An 18,843-nucleotide genomic window follows, 5' to 3' on the forward strand; every position below is an offset into this window, starting at 1 on the left:
AACTAAAAATTATACAGATACTTCTATTTTCCTTAATATGCATTATATAATACATATTATATATATTTAATGAAGGAAATACATATAATGAAAAAAGGTCTGATTTTTATTACAGTCCCATCCCTAACAGAAAAATCTTTGTAACTTCAGGCAAATAATACACTTCTCCAGACATTTTCCTCATCTGAAAAAACAGTAGTCACAAAGAAAGGAGGATATTAGATTAGATAATCTCCAATTTCTTTTCAGTAATGAAATGTAACAATCTATTAAAAAGTTATCTAAAGTACTGTCTCAAATTGCCCCAGTGCTCTGTTTAATGAAAACATAAATCACATTGTTCTTAATTCACTTCACTTCATTTACTCCTATAACAATGAAGAGTTTAGATGTGATTACGTTTTATGATTTGTTACAGTTTGACTTGATAGCTAGATCCCAGGTCAGAGACCTTGATTTAATTTATGCTTGTTAACACTGAAGTTTATTTATGGCACTGAATAAATGATAGTGTAACAACACATTTGAAAATATCTTCCTAAGAGACAAGAGTTATTGCATTAATTTGCATTTTTTCTTTCTAGAATTTAGATAAATGTAAGTATTTATGGAAATAACAAATGTTGCCTGTTGGCTCTAAGATCTCTCTTCTGTATGTAATACTCTGGTGTTAATCTTCATGTTATCTTTTTGCTGAGTTCTCTTCAAAAAGTTGTAGTGTAGTTAATGTGGCAGACATAAAAGCAATGTTGATTCAATTTGATTTTCTGTATTTTTTCCTGGTGATTTGCAAAAAGAAGAGCAAAACGAGTGAAAATCAAGCCAGATTCTAAAATTATGACAGTCTGTAAAGAAAATTAGTTATTAATTATGATGCAGGTTTACAGCAATATTTGTTTTGAATGAAATATATTTTCATGAAAATGTAAACCAGGAACGACACAAAAATAAAAATGTTACCAGTGGAAGAATTGGGTATGTGTTTGGTAAAGTTTATATTTTAACAAATCTTTGAGTAGGAAATATAAAGTGAAAAAAAGTCTGAAAGTGGTATTTATAACTACAAACAAACCCCAAAGCTTAATTTTTAATTCTCTCTCTTCCAAAAGTCTCAATTATATTCTCTCAGTTAGAATACAAATTAAAATATTTCTCTTTGTGAAATACACAGTGTTTTGAAAGGAAATGAGCATTTTTAGTCTAACTACATGACAGTGGGTGCAATTCCTGGCTCTGCCAGCTACAAGCAGCCTGACTCTGTCCAAAACACTTGGCCACTTGTACTCACAGCTTCATGTATAAAATGTGAGCAACAGTGTTCACTGAGTGGGATTGTAGCAATGATATAACTGGTATCCTATCTGTAAAACACCTATAATAGAAACTGGCATATCAAATGTATATTCAGTGCTGATTCCTTACACCCTTTGCTTCTTTTTACCATCAGTTCTCCTCTGATTCTAGCCTTTTGGGATATTGACTTGAAGATTCTAGAAACTTGTTATTTCCATTGTTTATTTCCATTGCTTCCATTTTGTGTTGCTATAAAAGAATACCTGAGGCTGGGTAATTTACAAAGAAAAGAGGTTTATTTGGCTCACAGTTCTGTGGACTGTACAAGGAGCATGGTGCCAGTTCTGCTTCTAGTGGGGCCTCAGGAAACTTTTACCCATGGTGGAAGGCAGAGAGGAGCCATTGTATTATATGTTGAGAGAGGGAGCAAGAGAGAGTGACAGAGGTCCCAGACTCTTTTTAACAACCAGATCTTGAGTGAACTCATTACTATGAACTTACTACCACTGAGAGAGCACTAGGCCATTCATGAGGAATTGCCCCCATGATCCAATTACCTCCCACTAGGCTGCACTTTCAACATTGGGGATTACATTTCAATATGAGATCTGGAGGATACAAACATCCAAACTATACTGATGCATCTGTTAAATATCATTTTACAAATTCAGACTATTTAACAGCAGGTCAAAGTACTCAAGTGAGTAAAAGAGAGTGGATAGCTGTATCTCTGATGTTCATATAGATGGCACACAGAATCAGAGAAATGGTAACAGTAGTTGTTTAGGCTGTTAGGGTACTGTGAGTTATTGCTCTTTTCTATTTTAGTATCTCATTATTAAAGGAAACACAAGTTTTAATCCCTATCATACAGTGGGAAAGCCGGAAAAAGAAACCTATATGTAAGTACAAAGTGACTAAGATATATAAAAGTAGACAATTCAGTGCTAAAGTGAAATAAGTTTTGTCATAAAGATGAAAAATCTGAGAGATTATGGAATCATTTATAAAAGCCTTCAGAAAATAAAGAGGTTTGAGACAAATTTTAAAAAAAGGGAAGGATCTTACCGTGTGGTCAAGAGTAGTGACAAAGTCATTCATAAGACTTCCTTGTTCTTAGGTTTCGAAATGTCCAGTGTTGTGGCAAGAAAATCCTTAGTGTGTCAGAGAACATTTGGTGCTGGGCTGCTGTCACATAAGCTAAACCTCACTATAAAATGGGAAAATAGGAAAAATTCACAGTATAATCATTTTATCAGATATACTCTGGAGGAAAAAAAAAAAAAAAAACCCTCTACTTTCTCTTCATTGATTTTAGTTCACTATTGAGTCATAGTCTTGTTCAAAAATTGTTTCATTTCCTTTTGATTTCACTTATGTCATTTCTCATATTTAACGTTACCTTATATAAATAGCAGTTGCTGGCTATCAAATTAATGTGACAGTGTCCTCAGACATAACTGATTTTTCCGTGGCTATGATTAATACTGAATGATTCACTGATATTGAAAGTGGTAACCATTTATTAGCATTTTTCCTTTGAGATCAACTCCAAGGAGGTAAAAGCAAAGTAGCAGTTATCCTTCAACAGCTTTGCCCCGGAACCAACAGGCTAAATTGTAGTTTAAATTGTGATACAAATGGTATTTTTCTTGGCTACTGTCTATTCCATTCCTGCATTCTTTCAGTGGAGAGTTCCCTGTTCTAGCAGCCAATAGAATCAACACCATCGTTTCACCCTCTCTTCTTCTTCATCAAAATCTATTACTCTACATCCACTTCCTCTGTGGGTCTACTCCATAAACGGCCAAGATTCAAGCTAAGGTGTCAAATCTAGGAATAAGATTCTTTCTTATTTTATTGAAGGACATTTCATTTACTCCAGAACTGCTGTGTGTTTCCTATTTTATTTCCATTTAGGAAACATTGATTGAACATGTAGAATGCATTGGAAACAAAACTGACTCAGGAGACATACAATAAATTTTACATTTTTCCTGGTTTCAAGAAGCATATAATACTGTAGGAGGAAGTATCTACAATAAATTTTACATTTTTCCTGGTTTCAAGAAGCATATAATACTGTAGGAGGAAGTATCTGTAACTTGATAAACTATATTATAAGAAGAAGAATGATAATAGTTATAAACAAAATATCATGGGGAAAGGGCTTTAAAAATGAATACAATATTTAAATATTTGCAACATATATTTTCACAATCTGTAATATGTATTTGTAATTTAAAAATATAAAACTAGTATTTGCAATAGTAATGATTTCTAACTATAATTTGCATTGCTAGATTCTATTATTAATTCTGATAGATTAAAAATCTCATTATATTTTTGAGACAATTCTCTAAAGGATGAATTACTCTATTTTGTTCCATCATTATAGTAAATTATATCAAACATTTTAAAAAGTCAAGTCATCTTTACATTTTTGTATTTTGGGAGATAATCATATGTGGTCAGAATGTATCACATATAAACACACACATTTTTACTGAAGTCAACTTACTAGTATTTTTTGTAAGAAATTTGAAGTTGTGTTAATTAAATCTTAGATATGTCTATTTTAGGAGTTCTTAAGGAACTGACTTTGGATTTTCTTAATCTTTATTGTACCTATGTCACCTGTTTACATTTGTGTATTACTACCATTCTTACGCTTCAGGCTTAATCTGCTAGGCTTTTTCTACTTTTTTGAATTGGACATTTTTATAATTTTGCTAGTGCATACATGAGGTCATAGCAGTTGTCAAAATATACATTTATATTCATGTACATCAAAGGCCACTATCGTAAGCTGCTACCCTTCAGTGATCCTGCAAGTCACTAGCCGTCCAGATCTCTTTCCTGGAACTTCTACTTGTCCAAACTTTCAGACACAGCCAGGATTTAGGTGAGACGTGTCACATAATCCAACAAAATCAGTGATAAAGAACAAAATAATATTTCATGAAATATTTTTTAAAATAGAAATTAATACTGGGACAAGAGCCAAGATGGCTGACTGCATGCTGCTAAGAATAGCTTCTCCAACCTATTGAGAGACCAGACCATGAAGAAGACTGGCACACTCCAAGCAGATTTTCAGAAGGATGGCATTGGGAATAAATAGAGGAAGGCCACAGATCCTGCCCTGAAAGGGGAGGAGGCTGGGAACTCTGCACAAGATTGCTGAGTGCCAGGATGTGCTTTGTGCCCTGGGCAGCTCCTAGGGAAAGTATGAGTCAAATAGGCGTGAGTGGCCAAGTATCACCACAGACCTCTGGAATCCTAGCTGAAGGGGAACTGATGACCCACATGAACATTTGAGTTGGCAGAGAGAGCTGCTTAGAGAGTTGACAGGGACAGGACTCTAAGTGGTGTAGAGCCTACAGGGTTTGGCATGGAAATGGCAGCAGTGGCACATGGTTGGGGACACCCATACCCCAAGGCTCACCATGCTCCTCTAGGTGGCTTGGGCCTTTGTTGCCTATAAGACATGGGTGGAACAGGACTGTCTGCTCATGGGATGGGGACAGTCTGATCTGACAGCCCCCTGTCTGCTGGTCTCTCCCAGTAGTGCAGTCTGAGATCTCCAACTGTGGCATTTCCCAGTGGCCACTGCCATAATATCTTCACCGGCAGATACCACCAAATCATCAGAGAGCTTCTGCAGATGAGCCACTCCCAGCATGCACCTGCTGACAGCACCCCACACTGCTTCACCAGTGTGCTTTTGCTCACAGCCTTCTTGTACCACTTCATTGGTGATTGAAAGCATAGGCCTCACTGCCACTTCCCCAGTGAAGTACTTTTGCCGGCATGACCCATTAAGAGGGTTGTTACCAGTGGACTGGGAATACTTCAGCCCCTCTGGTGAAACAGGATCCCTGAGGAGTCAAAGAACAAAGCTGTGGGCCCGGTCCCAGTCCCCAGGGTTAGAGCATGCAGCCCAAGAGTGCTGATCTGAGCCTTGGCCCCCTGTGAAACTGTCCAGAAATGAATCCAGTCAACTGAATCCAATTTATACCACAATCAAATGCACAAGGGCATCACAGAATATAAAACCAATAAGCCCCATCCAAAGTATAGCAACTAGAAAGATTACAGGATCATTAGCCCACACAGATGATAAAGAACCAATGCAAGAACTCTGGCAACTTGAAAAACCAGAGTGTGTTCTTACCTCCAAATGATTGCACTACTTCCCCAGAAATAGTTCTCAAACACACTGAAATGACAGACAGAACATTCAGAATCTGGATGGAAATGAAAATCATCAAGATTCAAGAGAAACTTAAAACCCAATCCAAGAAATCTAAGGAAGCTAGGAAAACAATATAAGAGCTGAAAGACAAAATAGCCATTTTTAAGAAAGAACCTAAACTGATCTGATAGAGCTGAAAACTCACTACAAGAATTTCATAATACAATCATAAGTATAAAATCATAATAGACCAAGCTGAGGAAAGAATCTCAGAACTCAAACATCAGTTCTTTGAGTAAACTCAGTCAGACCAAAATAAAGAAAAAAGTTAAAAAGCATTAACAAAACCTTCAAGAAATATGAGATTATGTAAAGAAACAAAACCTACAACTCAGTGGCATCCCTGAAAGAGGAAAGAGAGCAATCAACTTGGAAAAAATATTTGAGGATATTGTCCAAGAAAGCTTCCCCAAACTCGCTAGAGAGGTCAACATTCAAATTGAAGAAGATCAGCCAAGCTCTGGGAGATACTACACAAAAATGACCATTCCCAAGACAAATAGTCATCAGATTCTTAAAGGTCAGTGAGTAAGAAAAAATATTTAAGGTAGCTAGAGAGAAGGGGAAAGGTTATCTACAAAGGGAACCCCATCAGGCTAACAGTGGGCCTTTCAGCAGTCTACAAGCCAGAAGAGAATGAGTGCCTATGTTCAACATCCTGAAAGAAAATAAATTTCAACCAAGAATTTCATATCCAGCCAAAATAAGCTTCATAAGTGAAAGAGAAATAAAATTGTTTTCAGAGAAGCAAATGCTAACAGAATTTGTTACCACCAGACCTGCTTCAGAAGAGGTCCTTAAGGGAATGGTAAACATGGAAACAAGAGACTGTAGCCAGGCATAACAAAAATGCAATTTAGTACATAGACCATTGACATAGAGATAGTACATAGACCATCTCTTCTACTTTGTAGAATAGATAAAACTGGTGTTAATTTCACACAGCTCTTTATGAAACCATCTGGGCCCAAAGATTATGAAGCAACCACATAAACAAGTCTACATAACAACTGGCTAACAAGATAATGACAAGGTTAAATCTGCACACATCAGTATAAACCTTGAACATAAATGAGACAAATGCCCCATTTGAAAGACACAGACTGACACATTGGATAAAGAAGCAAAACGCAATGGTAAGCTATCTTCAAGACACCCATCTCACATGCAATGATACTCATAGGCTCAAAGCAAAGGCCAAAAAAAGCAGGGTTGCTATCCTTATTTCAGACAAAACATGCTTTAAATCAACAATGCTTTCCTTTTTGAATAAAGGGTTAAATTTAACAAGAAGACTTAACTATTCTAAATGTATGTGTACCCATCACTGGAACACCCATATTCATAAAACAAGTTTCTAGAGACCTATGCATACACTTAGATAACTGCTTAATAATAGTGGAAGACTTAAATACCCTACTAACAGTGTTAGATAGATCAATGAGGCAGATAACTAACCAAGATATTTGGGATCTAAACTCAACATTTGACCAAAATGATTAGACAAACATGTACAGAATTATCCAAACAAAACCAGAATATCCATTATTCTCATCTGCACATGGCACATACTCTAAAACTCACCACATGCTTGACCATAAAGCAATTCTCAGCAAATTCACCAAATCAAAATCTTACCAACCACACTCTCAGATCACAGTGTAATTAAAATAGAAATCAATACAAATAAGATCTCTCAAAACCATACAATTACATATAAATTAAACAATACACCTCTGAATGGCTTTTGGGTAAACAATGAAATTAAGGCAGAAATCAAGAAGTTCTTTAAAACTAATGAAAACAAAGATACAACATACCAGAATCTCTGGAGCATACCTAAAGCAGTATAAGAGGAAAATTTATAGCATTAAAAATTCACATCAAAAAGTTAGAAAGATCACAAATTAACAACTTAACATCACACCTAGGAGAACTATGAAAACAAGAGCAAACCAACCACTAAGGTAGCAGAAGAAAAGAAATAACCAAAATCAGAGCTGAACTGAACAAAATGGAGGCATGAAAAGACTTACAACAGATAAACAAAACCAAAAGTGTGTTCGTCAAAAGAATAAAGAAGATTGCTATACAACTATCTAGACTAATAAAGAAAAAAAGAGAGAAAACTAAAACGAACACAATCAGAAATGACAAAGTGGACATCATCTCTGACTCCTCAGAAAATTAAAAAAAAAAAAAACTCTCAGACTATTATAAATACCTCTATGCACACAAAACTAGAAAACCAGGAATAAATAAATGAATTCCTGGAAATATACAATTTCTCAAGATTGGACCAGGAAGAAATTGAATCCCTAAACAGACTCATAATGACTTCCAAAATTCAATCAGTAATAAAAATCTGTCAACCAGAAAATGCCCTGAACCAGACGGATTTGCAGCTGAAATCCACTAGATGTATAAAAAAGAGCTGGTAACAATACTACTAAAACTACTGCCATAAATAGAGGAAGAAGGACTCATCCTTAACTAATTCTATGAGGTCAGCATCACTGTGATACCAAAACCTGGCACAGACACAATAAAGAAAAACTTAGACCAATATTCCTGAAGAACATAGATGTAAAAATCCTCAACAAAATATTAGCAAACTGGATCTGACAGCACATCAAAATGCTATTCCCATGATGAAGTAGGCTTTATTTCTAGTTGGAAAGGTTGGTTCTATATACACAAATCAATCAATGTGGCTCATGACACAAACAGAACTATAACAAAAAACCACATGCTTATCTCAATAGACAGAAAAGTCTTCTGATAAAATTCAATATCCCCTCATATTAGAAACCCTCAACAAACTAAATATCAAAGGCACATACCTCAAAATAAGAAGAGCTATTTATGATGAACCCACAGCAAACCTCATACTGAATGGACAAAAGTGGGAAGCATTCCCCTTGAGAACCAGAATAAGTCTAGAATGCCCATTCTCACCACTCCTGTTAAATATCATTTTGGAAGTCCTAGCCAGAGCAATCAGACAAGAGAAGAAATACAAGGAAACCAAATAGAAAGACAGGAAGTCAACTATCTGCCTTCTCAGAAGATACAATTCTATACCTAAAGAACCTCGTAGTTTCTGCTGAAAGGCTCCTCCACCTAATAAAAATACTTCAGCAACGTTTCAGAACACAAAATAAATGTATTCAAATCAGTAACATTTCTATAAACCAGTAACACTCCAACTGAGAAAAAAAAATCAAGTACACAGTCTCATTGACAAGAGCCACAAAAAAGAATCAAATACCTGGAAATACAAGTAACTAGGGAGGTAAAAGATCTCTACAATGAGAATTACAAAGCACTACTGAAAGAAATCAGACACAACACAAATAGAAAAACATTTCATGCTCGTGGATTAGAAGAATCAGTATTGTTAAATTGGCCATACTGCCCAAAGCAATTTACAGATTCAATGCTATTTCTATCATACTATCACATTTTCACAGATTTAGAAAACTTTATTCTAAAATTCATGGGGAACCAAAAATGAGCCTGCATAGCCAAAGAATTCCCAAGTAAAAAGAACAAAGCGAGAGGTATGACACTACTTGTATGAATCCATTCTCACATTGCTATAAGGAAATACCTGAGACTGGGTAATTTATAAAGAAAAGAGGTTTAATTGGCTCATGGTTCCACTGGCTGTACAGGACGCGTGATGCTGGCATTTGCTCAGCTTCTGAAGTGGCCTCAGGAAACTTACAATGAAGGCATAAGGCAAAGGGGGAGCAGACACATCACATGGCTGGAGCAGGAGCAAGAGGGTGAGGAAAGAGGTGCTACACACTTTTAAACAACCAGATCTCACAAGAACTTACTCACTGTCATGAGAACAACACCAAAAGGATGATGCTAAACCATTCATGAAAAAAAAAAAAATGCCCCCATGATTCAATCACCTCCCACCAGGCTCCACTTTCAACACTGGGGGCTACATTCAGCAAGAGATTTTGGCAGGGACACAGATCTAAATGATATTACTACCTGACTTCAAACTGTACTACAAAGCTTTAGTAATCAAAACAGCACGGTATTGGTAGAAAAAAAAAACAAACACATAGACCATTGGAACTGGTTAGCGAACTTATAAATAAAGGCCACCTATAACCATCTGACCTTCAGCAAAGTTGATAATAACAAGCAATGGTGAAAGGACTCCCTATTCAATACCTGGAATAACTGGCTAGACATATGCAGGAGATTGAAAGTGGACCCCTTCTTTCACCATATACAAAAATCAACTCAAGACAGATTAAAGACTTAAATGTAAAATCTAAAACTATAAACGTTCTAGAAGAAAACCTATGAATACTATGATGGACATAGGCTCTGGCAAATATTTCATGAAAAAGACTCCAAAAGCAACAAAAACAAAAATTTACAAGGGAGACCTAATTGAACTAAAGCGCTTCTGCATAGCAAAAGAAACTATCAACAGAGTAAACAGAAAACCTACAGAATGGAGAAAATATTTGCAAAGTATTTGAATTGAAAATATTTGCATTTAAAAAATGTCTAATATCCATAATCTATAACAAACTTAAACACATTTACAAGCAAAAAAAGAAACCTCGTTAAAAAAATGGATAAAGGACATGAGCAGACACTTCTCAAAAGAAGATAGATATACAAGCGACCAACAAACCTATGAAAAAAGTTCAGTATCACTAATCATTACATAAATGCAAATTAAAACCACAATGAAATACCACCTAACAACTGTCAGAATGACTATAAGTAATAAAATAGCAGATGCTGGCAAGATTGTGGAGAAAAGGCAGTGCTTATACATTGTTAGTGGCAATGTAAATTAGTTCAGCCACTGTGGAAGGTTTGGATTTCTCAAACAACTTAACACAGAATTACCATTCAACCCAGCGATTTCATTACTGTAATATATACCCGATTTCATTTGGGTATATATTACTATATACCCAAAGCAATATAAATCATTCTATCATAAAGACACATGAGCATGTACGTTCATTGCAGCACTATTAACAATACCAAATACATATAATCAACGTAGATGCCCATCATGCTGAACTAGAAAATAAAAAAAAAAAAGTAGTACATATACAGCCTGGCATACTACACAGCCATAAAGAAGAACAAGATCATGTTATTTACAATGACATGGATGCAGTTGGAGACTATTATCCTAAGGAAGTCAACACAGGAGCAGAAAACCAAATACCACATGTTCCCACTTACAAGTGGGAGCTAAACACTGAGTACATATGTACACAAAGAACAGGGCAATAGACAGTAGGGCCTACTTGAGGGTGAAGAGTGGGAGAAGGGTGAGGACTGAGAAACTACCTCTTGGGTACTATGCTCATTACCCAACTGATGAAATAACCTGTATATTAAATCTCCACAACACGTTATTTACTCATGTTACAAATCTGCACTTGTACTCCCTTAACCTAAAGTGAAGTTAGAAGGAAAAACATGAATGCAAATAATTCCTATCAACAATGTAACAAAATATTGAATTAAACGTCTACTTTTGCTTTGCTTGTTTTAAGATACTGCAGCAAGAACCGTCATATGCAATCAACCTAAAGTTCTCAGTTCACCAATCACCTGTCAGGTGAGTTTATGAGGTTGGACAATGGCATGCAAAACAGATTATGCAACACAAGGCATAATATATAGTCATCTGTTTTCATTATAGAGCTTTATTTTATTAGCTCTTTTCCACTTGGTTTAAAATATAGAGGATAGTTTGAGAAGAGTCGGTAGCAGCCAGAATTTTTCTTTTGGCTCAGCATTGCACTGCTTTCAGGTCTATTTCCTTCCAAGCCAATTCATTCTGATTGTTCAGTGCCTTTGCAGTCAGCACCTTGAAATTCTTGCTTCTGAGACATTACCATTTTAATTCCCCAAGCACGGGACACATCTGGTCCCCAAAAGCCAGGGTTATGTCCCAGCACCAGCCACTTCACCAGTGATCCTGCACCTCCCACGTTAATAAGTCTACATAGTCAGAGTGAGCCCAGTCAGGACAAGACAAGGCACAATGGCAGCAGAGCTGGCACCGCTGGGGAACAAACGCCTATCTGGCTCCTCAACTTGTCTGGTTCTGAGAGATTCTGGGAGAGACCAAGAAAGCCCATGGCTGATATTAAAGAGCCACTGCTGTCTCTGGTCAGGCACTATAGTGTCCACTGGCATAGTGAGCATGCCAGCAACAAGAGGAACCACAGGAACCAAAGGACAATTGTGGTGGCTAGGGGCCTCAAACAGAAAAGATGTAGCTTCCTGTTGTATTTTACCTCCATTTAATTGCACTGGTTCATGAAAAACCCTGAAATACTCATCCATCATGAATATTAACCTCATTTCCATTACTACAAATAGAACTAATGTTTGTATGACACTTGTCCTGTGTGAGGCATAATTGTTAATGCGTACTAACTTGTTAGAATGATATAATTTTCATCATCATCTCCATTTTCAAGTGAAAAAACTGAAACAGTTTGGGGTCATTTCACATTTCCATGGTAGAGGTGTAATTAGCAGCCCAGACAATGTGCCCATTTTCTTAATTATCCACCTATACCACGTGTCATCTGGTCTGCAAAACTAAATGGAAACCCAACTCATGATTTTCATGACTTGGTCAAAAATGGAGATATGATTATATAAAGTTATCTGACAGTATTACAAGTGTTATAAAACTGATGAAGACTTCCATCTGTTGAATTGTGTTATAGATAATGTCTTGTTCCTTTCTGAGTTTGTTTAGGACTTTATTTTTCTTTGTAGTTTGCCAAAAGCAGAGAGAGGAGAAAACACCATTAACAATGTCATTGATTTTAAGATAATTTTTTTGCTTAAAACTATTACGTAATAACTACCAATGTAATTGGTGGGAGGTAAGAGGTCACTGTTGTTACTTAAAAGTCATGGCACAAATGGAAGCAATATTCAGCAAGCAAAATATTCTTCAAAGAAGTCATAGCAAAACTTTCTAAGATTTAGCAAATGATTTGGAAATTTTTTGAATTATTAAAAGATTTGCATTATAAATTATATCACTTGGTAAGCAGATTTGAATAATGTATTTGTTACAGAATGGAAAGTAATATATATTTTAAATTTCAATTTATATTTTAACTTTAAATTAGTTTAAGATTTCAAGCTCGTTATTAAATAATATGAATATCACACCAGTATTTAATATTAAAAATTATCTTATTATCAATTACGTTATTATTTTCCTGTACTGGCCAGTTTTCAATGCTCCTCAAATTAGCATGTATATATATAGCAAATATATATACATATATAATATATATATAACATATATAGCATATAACAAATTAGCATATATATAGCATATATACACATATACACACACATATAAAAACAATAGTATTCATATATATATAAACTATTGTTTAAACACTAATTTCTATATATGCATGTGTGTATGTATATATGTGTGTGTGTATATATATATATAACATAGATAGAAAATTTTTATTGTATCTTGTTGTTCTCTGAGTTCAACTTTCTTCTCTTCTTCCTGAAGTATATACTTGAAACTTCCTTCACAGAATAACATATACTTTCTTTTTTAATCTTTGATTCATTCATCAAAATTTTCTGTATTTCACTCCCATTCAATGATAGTTTAGTTACTCTCTATCACAACATTGAAAATATTACTTTATGTTTTTCTTGCCTCTTCTGCTACAATTAAGAAGATTTTCATCAGTCTAATTACTGTTGTTTTGTACATAATCTCATTCCTTTCTGGGGGTTTTTAAGGTTACTTCATTTGTCTTTAGTGTTTTACAGTTTTATTTTAATATAATTAATTATGGCATTTTTTGATCTGCTCAAAACATGAAACATGGAATGCTTTTAAATTTTAAGATTCATGGTTCTATTATTTTCTTTTCTGAAAATTCTTTTATAGGTAAGTTGGACATTTCCCTTTAATTATTTGTGTTTTCCCCCATCTCCTCATCTCTCTGTGTTGGATGTTGGGTAATTTTCCAAAGGTTATCCAACTACTCCAAAGAAATTCTGTAGCTTTTGAGTGATTTTTATCTCTTTTTTTTTCATTGCTTTGTTATATATTTAGGGGATTGTATTAGTCCATTCTTGCACTGCTAAGAACTACCTAAAACTGCATAATTTATAAAGAAAAGAGGTTTAATTGCCTCAGGGTTCCATAGGCTGTACAAGAAGCATGGCTGGGGAGGTCTTAGGAAACTTAAAATTTTGGCAGAAGGCAAAGGGGAAGCAGGCACGTCTTACATGGCTGGAACAGGAGGAAGTGGGGATAGATGCTACACATGTTTAAACAACTATATCTTGTGAGAACTGTATCATGAGAACAGCACCAAAGGGAAGGTGCTAAACCATTCATGAAGGATCCACTTCCATGATCCAATCTCCCAACAGGCCCCACCTCCAATATTGAGGATTACAATTGAACATGAGATGTGGGTGGAGACACAGATCCAAACCAAATCAGGGATTTATATGTTGTGTTTCTCAGTTTTGATTTTCCTACATTGTACAGTTAGTGTAAATCTGATCTCAAATTTAGAATTAGATTGTAGATTAAGAGTTATGTTTTTCTTAGAAAAACATAATTCTTGGCTAGGACTGGAAGGAGGCAAATTTATTGCTATGTCACTGAACAAACAGGTGGAATTTGTTAGTCTCCTCTCCCTGGGGTTGCAGCCTTCGCATTTCCAGGTTTGTGATGATTTCCTCTTCCAGTTCCCCTTCTCAGGTGGCCTGATGATCCTCCAGGCCTGTCATGACCATCATCAGCTCCTGTTCCTACTGCTGTGAATCACAATATTCCTTTTCATTTTTATACCCTACAGGTTTCCTTTTCTTTATTAGAAGCTTGTATAATTATTGAAAATGATACAATTATTTTTTCCCAGAATCTTTTATTGTTTAGATGGATAAGGATTCTGGCCAACCGAGTCTAACATTTTGCCAGAATTAGACAGATTTCTTTTTATATTGTTATTTCGAAGCAGGTTTTCTTCTATATTTGGGTAGAAGCCATCCGTAATTATGGAATAATTTGCAACGAGGCTTATTTCTGCACATGGGCCTGGAACTCTCTTTACATAAAAAAACACAATAACATACACATACAAAAGAGAGTCAGATGGTGAGATGAGATGCAACGTTGTATATTTGTAACTTGCTCCATACTAATGGGGACAGAATTATGTTAGCGAGGCCTGTGGAGAATACCAAGACTGAAGCTGCTCCAGGAGTTAGCACTCTTACAGGGAAGTCTGCAGTGAAGGCTGTTGTCCTTCAGAAGCTGGTGTGAGGGAAGCGCATTGACAGGATACAGTGCTTCCAGAACAGAAAGTATATTAGAATCACTTAGCCTCTTAAAAATAACCATTTATGGAGCCTGCAATTCTCTTTCATGTGCTTAACTGGGCCTAGGGATCTACACTGTGACACATACTTTGAGTGATTCCATGTAGGTGGTTTATGGCATATTGAGCTGCTTTGTTGAATGTCTGGGAAAAGGCATAGTTAAGAAATTAACAGTGGGGAAAGTGAAACTGGTTAACCAAGTGCTTTGAAGCCACCAATAAGGGGTCTGTGCTTTATCTAGATGAATAATAGGGAGACTGTGAAAATTTCAAAAAGGCAATGTGATGTGAAAACACTACAATATATGATGTATTTATAAATAGTACAAATGAAATAAATGTTAAATTTGCTTAAAGTCTATGATAAAGCATGAGTTAGGTCAGGGATTTTCAACCTACGACCCAAGGGCTAAATGAATGTTGTTTTCATGTTTCTTGTTTCTGTACAGCCAATGAACTAAGAATGATTTTTGAATGATTTTTAAAGGATTGTGGACCCAAAATAATTATATATGTGTGTACCTGTGTCTGTGTATCTATCTATCATCTATCTATCTATCTATCTATCTATCTATCTATCTATCTATCTATCTATCCATCCATCCATCCATTCACTTGACCAATTGACCTTTGAACAACTCAGGTTTTAACTGCATGGGTCCACTTATATGTTCTGCCTCTGCCACCCCTGAGACAGTGAAACCAGCACCTCCTTTCCCACTCCTTTTCAGCCTTGTCAACATGAAGACAACAAGATGAAGACCTTTGTAATAATCCACTTCCACTGAGTGAATAGTAAATATTTTTCTTCCTCATGATTTTTAATAACATTTTATTTTCTCTAGCTTATTTCATTATAAGAATATGGTGCATATATATATATGTATGTATGTGTATATATATATATAAAATAAACAAAATACATGTTAGTTGTTACTGTTTATGTTATCAGTAAGCTTCCTGGTAAACAGTAAGCTATTAGTAGTTAAGTGGGGAATCAAAAGTTATACACGAATTTTTGACTGCCTGGGAGATCAGTACCCCTAACCCCCACATTGTTAAAGAGTCAACTGTACACACACATACACATACGCACACACACAACAAAGATGTTTACTGTCCGGCCCTTCAGAGAATAAGTTTGCTGAGTCCCTGGATTTAGGCAGACTGAAAGTTTCCCAGTATTTGTGCAAGTTAGCAGCAAGGCTTCAGCTCTAGTGTGACTGGGTGGCTATCTGGGGAGGTAACTGCGTCAGAATGAGGCAAAAGCAAATAGGACTGGACTAGAAGGTAAACAGTCCAAATAGCTATCAAAACAAGGTCCTTACAGCCTTAGATGGAAAAAGTGAACAAAGTATTTTCCATGGGATGACACACAGACCTTTTTTAAATGCACATTTAATTATGGTTTACATTGAAATTATTCAGTAATTTTAAATCCCCCTTAAGATGATAAGGCCAAAACTCAAGCTCCCACTCATTCTTCAACTTCTCTTGCAACATAACCTTGAGTAACTCACCAGAATTTACTGAGCAGAAACTTCTTGCAATCTCAGGAAAATACAAAATTCTTTCACTTTGTCTTTATTTTATTTACTTATTATTTGTTTTCAAATTAATCATGTATATTGGTTAAAAAGCAAATCGTACATGTTTTATAATGAATATTAACTGTTCTAAACTCCACTCCAGATTCCCCCCAAAAAAGATCTTTCTATGTTTTCATTTTTTGCCCTGAATTTACCTCCCTAAGTGTAAATAATATGCTTATATCCCTGTTTCCCAATTTTCTATCTTAAACATTATCTACTCAGTTCTAACATTGAAATAAAAATTTAGGACTTTATTGCTTCTTGGCCTTATGGCTAAGACCAAGTGTGAAATTTAGCACTTTATGCTACTCAGTCTCATCCACAAAAAGCTTTCCCTTCTCTCCCAATATTATGTCACAATTTTGATACTCTATGTGTGCATATATACATGTATATGTATATGTATATATGTGTGTGTATATGTGTGTGTGTGTGTGTGTATATATATATTCCCTTAGTATCCATGGGGAATTTGTTCTACAACCCCAATGGATACCTAAGTCTGTGGATGCTCAAGTCACTTATATAAAATGGTACAGTATTTGCATATAATCTATGCATATCCTCCTGTATACTTTAAATCAGCTCTAGATTATTCATAATACCTAACAAAATGTAAATACTATGTCAACAGTTGTACTGTATTTTTTATTTTTATTTTTTGGTGTTGTTATTCTTTATTCAAGTAATTTTGGTCTACAGTTGGTTGAATTTGCAGATACAGAGACTGCGAATACAAAGAGTTGAGTGTACATAGTTTACAGTCAAACGTATAGTCCACATATGCTTCCTTTTACAAAAGTTTTATTATTTTCTGCTGTTTCTAATTGCTCTATTTCTTATTGCTGGATTTTCTGCATTTGTAACAAAAACTATTCCTATGCAAAATTGTAAAATACTGCTAAGATCTCCATATATCAGATAATCTACAAAATTCTTTTCATTTTCTTTGAGATGTACCTCCTGGAGCCTTTTATCATCTTGTGCTAACCTTTGCAAATGTCTAAGTGCCTCCTATACAGCTGATTTCCTGGAACCATTTGCCCCTCACCATTTTTCAAGGAATTTACTCTTGTGTTGGATATTCTGTTTTACAAATATGTCTCTTCATATATATTTTTCTCCTTTTTTACTTATTTTTTTGTGGTGAATGTCATACAGAAGCTGCTGGAGAAAGAGAGCATGGAGGGCATATTTTTAAGAATATGCATCCCAAAATACTTTACTACAAGTCTCATAGTGTGGCTGGATATAGAATTCTACATCTTCCGTCAAGAACTTGAAAGTCTTACTATTTTCTAATGTCCAATGCTGTTCTTGAAAAGTTCACTGGCATTCAAATACCTCTGTATAGGAGTAATTCCTTTGACCCTTCTGAAATTTATAGGATTTGCCATTTATCTTGAACATGTTGACATTTTATAACTTATGGCTTGGTGATTTTTTTTTAATTTGCTATGTTGGAAACTGTGTAAGCTTTTCTGTTTGGAAATCTATATTCTGCCTTTTGAAAGATATTCATAAGATTTTAAAAACTGATGTCACCATGTACATTTTGCCTATTCTAGCCTATAAGTGCTGTTTTCTTTTCAGATGTTGGACATCTTAGATTGAACCTTCGATTTTTACAACTCTTACTTTTCATCTCTTTGTCATTTGAATTTGCTTTCCAGGACTTAGATTATATTACCATTTAACCCTTTTGTCCATTTTGCTTGTTCGTTTTTAATGTCAGAATTTCAGATGTATCTTTTAAATCTTTTTTTTTTTTTTTGAGACAAGGTCTTGCTCTGTCACCCAGGCTGGTGTGCAGTGGTGAGACCATAGCTCACTGTAACCCTGAACTCCAAGACTCAAGTGATCCTCCCCACTCAGCTTCCTAATCAGTTAGGACTTACAAGCACCTGCCACCATGCCTGGCTAATTTTTAACTTTTCTTTATAAAGATGGGGGTCTTGCTATATTGCCCAGGCTGGTCTCAAATTCCAGGCCTCAAGCAATTCTTCTGCCTTTGCCTTCCAAAGCACTGAGATTATAGGAATGAGCCACTGTACCTGAACTCTCTCTTTTTTTCTTTTCTTTTTAATTTAATTTTATATTAAGTTCTGGGATACATGTGCAAGATGTGCAGGTTTGTTACATAGCTAAACTTGTGCCATGGTGGTTGGTTGCACCTATCAATCCATCACCTAGATATTAAGCCCCATATACTTTAGCTATTTATCCTGATGCTCTCCCTCCGTCAAGAGGCCCCAGTGTGTGATGTTCCCCTCCCTGTGTCCTTGTGTTCTTA

At 35.4% G+C, this 18,843-nt stretch overlaps 1 long non-coding RNA gene across 1 annotated transcript in view; it reads right to left on the reverse strand.

Annotated features, from left to right (window-relative positions):
• Window positions 1–18,843, reverse strand: part of LOC102146740 (uncharacterized) — a 52,460-nt gene that overhangs the window by 19,203 nt on the left and 14,414 nt on the right. Inside the window, exon 4 of the long non-coding RNA XR_001486337.4 lies at window positions 2,362–2,503. This is a non-coding gene — a long non-coding RNA (uncharacterized lncRNA). The remainder of the gene's footprint in view (window positions 1–2,361; window positions 2,504–18,843) is intronic.

This window comes from Macaca fascicularis, chromosome 17, assembly GCF_037993035.2.
Source record: "Macaca fascicularis isolate 582-1 chromosome 17, T2T-MFA8v1.1".
Classification (NCBI taxonomy): Eukaryota; Metazoa; Chordata; class Mammalia; order Primates; family Cercopithecidae; genus Macaca; species Macaca fascicularis.